Raw genomic sequence first — 11,020 nt, forward strand, 5'->3', positions numbered from 1 at the left:
AAAACATCTGGACCCCTGCACACCCTGACATCACCCACTAGATGGCACGACTACAGTGGCACACCCCACGAAACCCTAGATGTCACCTGATGCGATCTGTAGAACCGGATTCACAGACTCCAAGGACAGAACTTTTTTTACTGCCTGTCTGCCTTTCTTGCTTCTGCTTTGACCTGTCACGTTTTGGCAGTTCGAGCTCACTCTCTACAGAAATGCAGAATTCCAGAGGCTGACCTTCCTCATGCAGCATTTCATTCCTTGCCACCCCCCCCCAGTCGCCTACTTTGGACTGAGACTACTATCGTACTTGCTGGTATACCCTTTGGACACTTTAGACAATTTTACAGCAGCTTCCTTCCCTTCATGTTGCTGGTTTTTCATAGACTGACCCTGAGTAGTTTATAGACTTTACACACTGTTGTCCTGGACATTAGATAAAAGGAAAGGGGGAGATGCTGGGAAATTGTGCCTATGCAGTCACATCTGCCATGTTGTCCCCTCAGGCTACTGCTAGTTCCCATGAGAGTTGGGACATTCTAGAAGTACCTGTTCTGCCATGTTATGCTCTCATGACATTGTGTATATCCCCGCAATATCTGGAGTGCTTTGGTCACTCCTGCCCCCTCCCATTCTCATGAGAGTTATCATCCTATCCTGGAGTGCTATGGTTACTCCTCCCCCTTCCCATTCTCGTGAAAGCTACTCCTATAAAAGCCCTTCGTTTTCCACACCTCGCTCTCTTGCCAGCGCTTCACTCCTGTGTTCAGACGCAGGAAAGGTTACTGTGTGAGGCGGCCATTTTAGCTACCTCCACGTGGCCCAACCTGCTTCTCTAGCACCCAACTCTGAGATACCAGCGCAAATAAAGATTTGTGTTTCCTCTTCACTCCAGACACCCTCTTTCTTATCTCTGCGGCCCGCGCACAACAACATCTCACTCAGCAACAGTACCACCCCAATATCCAGCTACCAAAAGCCTTAACTATGTGAAATCTCTTTAATATTTACAATAACTGGGACTTACCTCCTAATATTCTTCACTGGCAAACACCATCTACTCTCCCATCTATTAAGGTCAAATGGAAAGACCCACTTGATAAAATTTGGAAAGGGCCTGACCCTCATTGACCATGGGAAGAGGTTTTGCATGCATTTTCCCAAATAATTACTCTAAACCATTCTGGGTTCCTGCCTGCCATGTCTGACAATGCCCTGAGGGCAAAACTTGGCGAAACAGGCACTCCAAGAATGTCCCAACTCTCATGGGAGCTAGCAGTAGCCTGAGGTGACAAATTGGCAGATGTGACTGCATCTGCAGAATTTCCCAGCACCCAGGGCTCTGAACAACCTCAGGACTGTTCCTCCCCTCAGCACCCCAGGCCACTGAACACCCTCAGAGCCCCTCCTCTCAGCACCCCAGGCCCCTGAACACACTCTGGCCCCCTCCTCCCCTCAACACCCCAGGCCCCTGAATACCCTCAGGCCCCCTCTCCACTCTGGACCCCAGGACTCTGAACATACTCAGGTCCCCTCCTCCCCTCAGCAACACCGGCCCCTGGACACCCTCCTGCCCCCGTCTCCCCTCAACACCCCAGGCCCCCACCCTCAGGATCCTTCCTTCACTCAGAACTCCAGGCCACTGAACACCCTCAGGCCCCCTCCTCCTCTCAGTACCCCTGGCCCTAGGACCCTCAGGACCCTTCCTCCTCTCAGCACCCCAGGCCTCTGATCACCCTCAGGCCTCCTCCTCCCATCACCCCAGGCCCTTGGACACCCTCAGTCCCCCTCCTCCTCTCAGCACCCCAGGCCCCTAAACACCCTAAGGCCCCCTCCTCCTCTCAGCACCTCAGGTTCCTGAACACCCTAAGGCCTCCTCCGCCTCTCAGCACCCCAGGAGCCTGAACACAATCAGGCCCCCACCTCCTCTCAGCACCACAGGCCCCTGAACACCCTCAGGCCCCTCCTCATCTGGAACCCCCAAGGTGTCCCTGCAGCACACCAGGAGCCCTCCTCCTCTGGAGTCAACCCAGGTGTCCCTGCAGCACCCACTCCTCCTGATTCCTGTCCTGCACAGCTGAGTCCCTGGTGGCCATTTGACTCCAAGTCCAGGGCTTCCTGACATAGAGCCACTGAGACCCCCACAAGCCAGGGCCAGGCCAGAGCCGGACGCATGTGTTCACTCTCAGCTGACTCAGTACACACTGGGAGTCCAGTTGTACTCCAGACCTCGGGGACACGGTGTTGGGCCTCTGGGTACCACTGTCACTTGGAGCCTGGTATAGAGGGTGGGCAGCCATGAGGGCTGCCAGCTGCAGGGTGGCTACACTGCCTGCAGAGGCCACCAGGTCACGCTGCTGCAGCACAAATCTTCCCAGGCTGGTCTATGGTGGGGCCACAAGTGTCCACCCCCAAGGTTTATTCTGGGCCTCCAGACCCCTAGATGTCCCTGCCCTCAGTTGTCCCCCAGGTGTTCCCTACTGCAGGTTTCCCTGACCCCCAGGCCCAGCTTCCCAGCCTCCTCCCAGGGGGCCTCAGCAGCCCCCAGGGATCCCCGCCCCAGGTATCCTCCGGGTCCCCAGATTTCTGCCGGGCCCCCAGGTTTCCTCCCTCCCCAGGTGCCCCCTCACAAATCCCCACAGATGTCCAGTCCCAGGCCCGCAGGTCTCTCCCAACACCAGGTGTCCACGCCCCGGGCCTCCAGGTTTCCCCCCACCTCAGAAGCCCCCTTCTATCCCCAGATGACTGGTCTGAGGTGCCCAGGTCTCTCCCCGCCCCAAGTGTCCACGCCCCAGGCCCCCAGTTTTCCCCCACCCCAGGTGTCCCTTGTCCACTCCAGATATCAGGTTCAGGCCCCCAGGTATCTCTGCCCCAGGTGTCCACACCTCCGGACCCACAGGTGTGTCCCCACCCAGGTCTTCACCCTCTGGCCCCAGATGTCCGGTCCCAGACCCCCAGGTGTCTCCCTGCCCCAGATGTCCCCGCCCTGGGCCCCAGGTGTCTCCCCACCCTATGTGTCCCTGCTCTGGGGCTCCCAGGTGTCTCCAGCCAGTCAACCAGGCGTCCCAATTCTGGCCACAAAGGGACCCGCCCCCAAGACCCCAACACCCAAACCCACAGCCCCCAAACCCACAGCCCCAACCCACAACAATCAAACCCACAGCCCCCAAAACCATAGCCCCCAACCACAGCCCCCAACCCACAAACCCAAAACACACATCCCCCAAACCCACAACCAACAACACCCAAAGCCACAAACCCCAAACACACAAACCAAAAACCCACAGCTACCCAAACCCACAATGCACAAAAACAACAGCCTCCAAACCCACAGTCCACAAACCCAAAGCCCCAAAACCCACATGTCCCTAAACCCACAACCCCCCAACCCACAGCCCTAAAACCCACAGACTCCTAAACCCACAGACCCCCAACCCACAGTCACTAAAAACCACAACCACAAACCAACAGACCCCCAAACTAACAGAACCACATTCCACAGCCCCAAAAACCATAGAACCACAAATCCACAGCCACTCAAATCCACTGGCCCAAACCCAAGCCCCTAAACCCACAGCTCCTAAACACCACAGCCCACTAACCCACAGCCCTCAAACCCACAACCCCCCAACCAACACCCCAAAACCCACAGCCCACAAAAGCGCAACCACCAAACCCATAGCCCCCCAATCCACAGCCACCCAAACCAACAGCCCCAAAACCCACAGCCCCTAAATCCCAGAACCCCCAAACCCACAGACCCAAAAACCAACAGCTCCCCAAACCCACAACCCCAAACCCACAGACCCCCAATCCAAAGCCCTCACCTAACAGCCACCAAACCCGTTCCCCCAACTCACAGCTCCCAAATCATATTTCCCCAGACCCACAAGCACTGAGACCCTCACAACCCGACAATCACAACTCCCAAACCTCACATGCCCAAGACCCTCACAGCCCCCAGACCATCACAGCCCCCCTCCTTACAACCTGCAGATTCACAGCCCCAGATCCTCTCAGCCCACAGGCCGCCATCTGACCACAGGCCCCCTCTCCCACGATCCCACTCACCATGTTGATCTCTGACACCATGTTGATACTGGAGATGTCTATGTTCATGCTGACAGCCACCAGGGGGGTCCTGTGGGGCAGCAGTGACCACAGGCCTGAGTGTGGGCAGCAGCCCTGATGGCGCAGCCCAGCCCAGCATCCAATTGCAGCCCCCACTCCTCCAATAGGGTCCCAGCCCGCTGGAGGGGGAAGATCTCAGAGTCCCAGCCTGACCGAGGGGCTGTTCCGTGGTCCTCCTGCTGGAGGGGGCAGTTCCGGGGCCCCCACGCAATCTAGGGTGCAGACGGAGGGGTCCTGGCCCTAAGGGGGCGGCCATTCTCAGGGTCCCCCCGCTGGAGGGGGCAGTTCTGGGGCCCTCACCCGGTCTGGAGTGCAGACAGCGGGGTCCTGGCCCAATGGGGGCGGCCATTCTCAGGGTCCTGCCAGCTGCTGGGGTGCAGTTAACCCCAGTGCAGCCCCGCGCCCCCCTGCCAGGCTTGCAGGATAAGCACCTCTGTTCACACACCGCAGCCAGCAGTACCAGAAGGGCCAGAGCCAGCAGCCCCTGAGCCCGTGTCTTCCATCCTGTGGCTGTGCTCCCAGCAACCACACTGGCTGAATGTGGGGCAGCACATGCACAGGTGTGCCAGCGGGGACAGGGAGGGGTGCAGAGGGGCGAGCAGGGGAGGGGCAAAGCGGGGCAGAGCACCCCAGCCGCTCCCAGGCAGAGAACCCCAAGGAACATCCTGAGGAATGCCCCAGAAGAGCACTGTGCCTAAGCACGCATGGAGCATCCCCAGGCCCCTGAATACCCTCAGACCCCTCCTCCCCTCAGCACCCAGGGCCCCTGAACACCCTCAGGCCCCATCCTCTCAGCACCCCAAGCCCCAGAATACCCTCAGGCCCCAATATCCCCTGAGCACCCCAGGCCCCTGAACACCCTCAGGCTTCCTTCTCTTCTCAGCACCCCAGGCCCCAGAACAACCTCAGGCCCCCTCCTCCCCTCAGCACCCCAGGCCCCTGAACACCCTAAGGTCCACTCCTCCTCTCAGCACCTCAAGCCCCTAAACACCCTCAGGGCCCCTCCATTCAGCACCCCAGGTCTCTGAATACCCTCAGGCCTCCTCCTCCACTCAGCACCCCAGGCCTCTGAACACCCTCAGGCCCCCTACTCCCCTCAGTCAACTGGTCCTGTCCACTCACCTGCTAAGTCAGTCACGGGGTCCTGTCACTCAACTAATCCAGATAGTGGGTGCTCTCTACTCTCCTGCTAAGATAGTCAAGGGTCTGTGTGAAAGCCACTTGTGAGTCAAGATCCACCTCTTTCTCAGGTCATGAATCAAGGCTCCACATCAGGATGACAGCACCAGTGCAACACAATCCACAGCTCACAGCAACCACCTGCCCCAGATCAGCTCCATGGAGGACAGCACTTGGCAGAGGACTCTACAGACCCCCACATAAGAAGAGAAACAGCTGCACCCTTCCCTATCATGTAGTCTCTGTGTACCCCCTAAGGAAGCATGTAAAGTGTAATTTAAGTCAGGTGTCCATTTCTCTCTCCAGGTCTCTGTGGCAAGTTGTTCTATACTCCTCTTGATTATGCTCCACTGCCTGCTGTTCTAGGTGACCCTTCTGCAGATCCCTTGACCTATCTGGAGTTCTCTTTTCTGTGCAGTGCAATGTTGTGGTCCAGTTTCTTCTGCAGGTTTCATCCCAATTTCCCCAATACAATTTGTTGACTTGCTCTCTACAAGAAACCCACCTGAGCTTCTAAGACAAAGCAGCACCCACTGGTAGAAAATGGTAGAAAGCTGCTCCCACTAACAGAAGGTGACTTTAAAAAAGGAAGGAACAACTTGGGCATTGCTTGATTATTAGGGACCCATAATAACATGAAGGGGTTACATGGATTACCCTGTCTATGAACCAAATAAGGAGCAGAACATACATGAAACATATTCATAAGATGAGTCACATTAACAACCATACAATTAAGAGTAGATTTCAATACTCAGTGTGATACAGTGAATGTCCCCCTATCTATCAGATGTGCAAATGTGCCCAGTAGAAAGTGGAACATTCCTATCATGGGTTGGGGGAGGGATAGTTAATGGAACACCATCACCTGAGCTGACATTAGAAAAACAGTTTCCACCAATCACAGGGCACTGGGACAGTCCACATTCCGATGGGGGGGTAAGAAAAGCTGTCCCTCAAGCACCCAGTATAGGTTGGGGTTGCTGCAGGGGGAGGGGACATGCTTCTTTCAGAGGGCCTGTCACCCCCCAGGCCAGCACCCAGACAGTCCGTGTAGTCCAAGACTGTCTCTGTCGGGATGACCTCCCCCAGGCCCCCACCCCCACTGGACATGGGCTGCCCTGGCCAACAGCTTAAACTGGTCTCCTGGCAACAGGTCAAGCAGTTGGCATCTCTGATTCTGAGCTGACCTCTGATCAAGAGATTGCTCTCTCCAGGTCTGATCCCTATGCGGTGAACTGCTCCCTCCTGTCCTTTATTCAGAAAACGAGGACTTGTCCTGCGATCAACAGCACCTGTATCAGGTGGACAGGAACACTAAGGGGCAGGGGAGGTCAGGGGAGGTGTGGGATCAGGGTGGGGGGTGGCCTCTCTGGGCCACATTTGGGTCCTGCCCCTAACACACACACACACACACACACACACACACACACACACACACACCTGTGCGGAGATATTACCACTGGAATATTCAGATCCTACTCCAGCTCAGTGTCCAATTCAAGGTCCAAGCAATTCAAGGTTCCTTCTGGGGTGTGTCCTCCCCAATTACCCATCATGGAACAGGGTGACATGTCTGGGACCTCTGGGCAGAAGAGGAGCAGAGGCACAAGACCTAAGACGAGAGCCTCCAAAAGAAGCCATGCCTCCTCTGACAGCTCAGGGGTCCATCAGGTCACTGTGGGCAGGGCTGCACCAACAGAAGCACAGGGGTCCTCAACCAAAACTCCTAGGAAGGGAGCCCAGAAGAGGAGCCATTCCCCCTCTGCTGCTGCCCTGGCTGCTGGTGATGCCTGCACTGCAGGCCCCTCCAAAGAGACAGCAGACATCACCTTGCCCAGTGCGGGGAGTGACTCGGACAACCTGAGACATGCTCGTTCCAAGCAGGGGACGATGTCCCAGAGTCCCTCAGCCACAGCCTTTTCCTCCTCTGGGTGCAATGGGCTCGAAAGCCCCCGGCTCTGGCTCTGATACTGACCCAGCACAGATGCGGCAGACCCCCACAGCCAAGAGTACTGTCCCTCGATTTGCATTATACATGGCAGAGGTCTACCCAGGCAGGGCCAAGGTTGTGGGAAGGACAGCTCCCACCGCAGTGTCGAGAGCTGACCCCAGCAACAGCAACAGGGGTGATGGGGGCACTGCCAAGAGCAACCCTCAGGTCCCAAGCCAAGATCCTTGCAGCACACAGGGGAGCCAGGGCACAGTTCAGGTATCCCCTGTGCAGGTGCTCCCTGGGGGCCACACAGGGAAGGATACCAGGACCCCCACCTCTACCAGTGGTCCCTCCAGTGTAGCACACTCCAGCACAGGAGCAGATGGGGTGCCCTCCTCCAAGGCAGGCATTGCTCCCCACGACTCCACTGCACCCCCAGTGACTCAGAGCTCCTGCTCTACACTACCCATGGTGAGGGCACAAACCAGCAGCCAGCCCCCGTCTACAACTGCCCAGGTTGATGGCAATGCTGGCAATGCAAGGGCAACAGGTATCACCACTCTGCCCAGTGGAGGGACTCACACTGGCACTCTGAGCCATGATCTTTCCAAACAGGGAACTGTGACCCAGGGTCCCTCAGCCACTGCCTTTTCCTCCTCTGGCGCCCTGGGTGCAATGGACTCCAAAGCACCCAGCTCTGAGACTGACACAACACAGATGCAGCACACCCCCACAGCCAGGAGTACTGTCCCTAGATTTGTCATCTACATGGCAGAAGTCTACCCTGGCAGGCCCAAGGTAGTAATAGGTACTGCTCCCACCACAGTGTCCAGAGCTGACCCTAGCAACAGCAACAGCAACAGGGGTGATGGGGGCACTGCCATGAGCACCCCTCAGGTGCCAAAGCAAGATCCTTCCAGCACACAGGGAAGCCAGGGCACAGTCCATTCATCCCCTGTGCAGGTGCTCCCTGGGGGCCACTCAGGAAAGGATTCCAGGACCCCTACCTCTGCCAGTGGTCCCTCCAGTGGAGCACCCTCCAGCAAAGAGCAGACGGGGGGCCCTACTCCATGGTGACCCCAGGTAATTGGGGCTCCTGTGCTACATTGTCCACCGTGAGGGCCAAAACCAACAGCCAGCCCACATCTGCTGTTTTGCAGGCTGAAACCCCCTCAGGCATTCCCACCACTTCTGCAGGGACAAGAGATAGCAGCCTACACAATGCTGGAGACAGGAGAGTGGGTGCTATCACCATGCAGCAGACACTGAGCCTGGGGGACTCGACCAACATGGGGAGTGTGGGCCTGGGTAACTCAACCACTGCCCTGTCCTCCTCTGGATCCCTGGGTGGGAAAGAACACAGGGCCTGCAGGTATCACAGGAAAAGAAAGTCCACCACTGCACCATCTGAAGTCGGCATGCCCAGTGCTGGCACCACAGACACCAGTGACTTGGAGTCACCTAACAGTAAGTTGCAGGCTCTGAGCCTTACCCATGCTAGCATTCCGGGGACTGAGGCCCAGGGTTCAATGACTACTGCTCTGTCCTCCTCTGGGAACCAGGGTGGGAAAGACCACAGAGTGTGCAGAACAGTCAAGAATAGGAAATCTACCACTGCACCATCTGGAGTCACTCCTTCTGGTGGTCTGGGAGCAGGTCCCTCTATTAGCGTCAACCTGTCTGGAGGCACAGCTCACACAAGCATTCCTGGTGCTGGCAACAGAGCCACCAGAGATATAAAGCCAGCAATAAGGAAGCTGCAGGCTCTAAGCCTTAATCATGCCAGCATTGCAGGGACTGTGGCCCATGGTAACTCAGCCAGTGCCCTGTCCTCCTCTGGGACCCTGCATGGGAAAGAACACAGGGCCTGCAGGGAGGACAGTAAAAGGAAATCTGCCACTGCACCATCTAGAGTCATTCCTCTTGGTGCTCTGGGAGCAGGTCCCTTGAATAGTCTCAATCTGTCTGGAGGGGCATCTCACTCAAGTCTTCCGGACTCTGGCACCAGAGTCACCAGTAACTTGAATTTCCTTATCAGTAGGCTACAGGTTCTGAGCTTGAGTGACTCCAACACAGGGCTGACTGTGGCCCAGGGTCCTTTACCCACTGCCCTGTCCACATCTTGGGCCCTGGGTGGGATGGACCACAGATCAGCCAGGTCTGCCAGAAGGAAAACCACCACTGCTCCATCTGGAGTCACCACTTTTGGTGCCCTGGGGGCAGGTCCTAAGGTTCCCATCCTGTCTGGAGGGGCAGCTCACTCAAACCTTTATGCTGCTGGCACCAGCGTCTCCAGTGGCTTGGCTTCAATTATAAGTAAGATGCAGGCTCTGACCCTAACCCATCTGAGCATTCCTGGGACTGTGGCCCAGGGTCACTCTGCCACTGTCCTGTCCAATCCTGGGCTCTCTATGAGGAAGGGCCTCAGAGCTTCAAGTTCTGACTGCAGACCCAGGCAGACCAACACAACCCCAACTGGGGCCCCCGCCTTTCCTGCCCCTTCATCTGCAGGTCTCCCTGCAAGTGCTGCAGCCCCTCCAAAGACCACTCCCACAGTCAAGTCCAGAGCTGGGAGCCGGGATGACTATGAAATCCACACCCTCATCACTGGCCTGGCAGCTCTGCACATTTAGCTTACATGTCTCGGGATGATTTTATTTTATTGTATTTTTATTTGATAGACTTAAACTTAGAGAAAAGAAGAGAGGGAATTAGAGAATAAGAAAAAGATACCTGCTGTACCTGTTTCACAGATTTTGAAGCTTCTCCCTGCAGGTGGGGAGCAGGAATTGGAACTCAGATACACACACACTGTCATGTGGCAATGTGTGTGGTTAACCAGGGGGACAGCCACCAACATTTGTTCTTTATTTAAATTTATTTTTCAACTTAACTTTTTTCATTTGGAGTTTTTTATTTCATTATTTTACTTAGTTATTACTATATCTATTTTTAATTTACTAGATTAAAGCATATTTTATTTTTTATTCTGTCTACTATTAGTTTATTGTATGAACCTTTTATTTCAGTATTTCCAATCACTGCTGGGACTTGGTTCCTTAACAATGCTACACATTGCTCCTGGTATTAGTCTTATTTTCTGCTCCCCATTTTTCGTTCTATGTATGTAATAAAAGTATTGATATAGATATAGTCAACACAAGCCGGTAGGGGCTTGGCATCCACCTGCATGTTACGCTTTAATTTCTTGCCACCAGGCTTCATGCCTTCACAGTGACCCCCCACTATCCTGGTGGTCCTATTTATATATTTTTCCCTGGAATAGCAACTTTGAAGGCAGGAGGAGATAGATATGGAGAGAGAGTACCAGCAACTTCCCGCCGGGGTGTGGACCACGGTGCAACATCTGGTCTTGAACACAGTGACCTGTAGAGCAGCAGACTTGCAGGGCAGTGTGGCCAGCAGCTGGGGCTCTGGAGGGACTCAGTTGCACGGCTGATGCTAGATGTACCCTGTGACTGTGGCCAGTCTGCCTCCCCACCCCCAGGAGTATCATCTGCAGCATGGGAAACACCACATTAGAGTGACCTGGAGACCCTCAGCAAAGACCTGCTCAGTAAGTGTCTAGGGGATGCTCCTCTGATCCCTCTATTCTCAGTGGGAGGAGGCCCAGGTACAGTGTGAATCTCAAACCAAACAAATAGAGCCTACATGCAGGACAGTTCCCTGCTCCTCCTCAGTGACCTGTCTTGTCTGTCAAACAGTCCAGCCTTACACAGACTCATTTTAGCGATTACTGGTGGAGAGATCAGACTA

The 11,020-nt window shown here is 55.5% G+C and overlaps 1 long non-coding RNA gene across 1 annotated transcript; it reads left to right on the top strand.

Annotated features, from left to right (window-relative positions):
• Nucleotides 1-8,555: 8,555 nt before the first annotated feature.
• On the top strand, nt 8,556-10,230 carry LOC132540226 (uncharacterized). Its single transcript, XR_009551435.1, has 2 exons — nt 8,556-8,710; nt 9,755-10,230. It is a non-coding gene; the product is annotated as an uncharacterized LOC132540226 (long non-coding RNA).
• The last annotated feature ends 790 nt before the right edge of the window (nt 10,231-11,020 follow it).

The sequence above is a fragment of the Erinaceus europaeus genome, chromosome 9 (genome assembly GCF_950295315.1).
Source record: "Erinaceus europaeus chromosome 9, mEriEur2.1, whole genome shotgun sequence".
In the NCBI taxonomy this organism is placed as follows: domain Eukaryota; kingdom Metazoa; phylum Chordata; class Mammalia; order Eulipotyphla; family Erinaceidae; genus Erinaceus; species Erinaceus europaeus.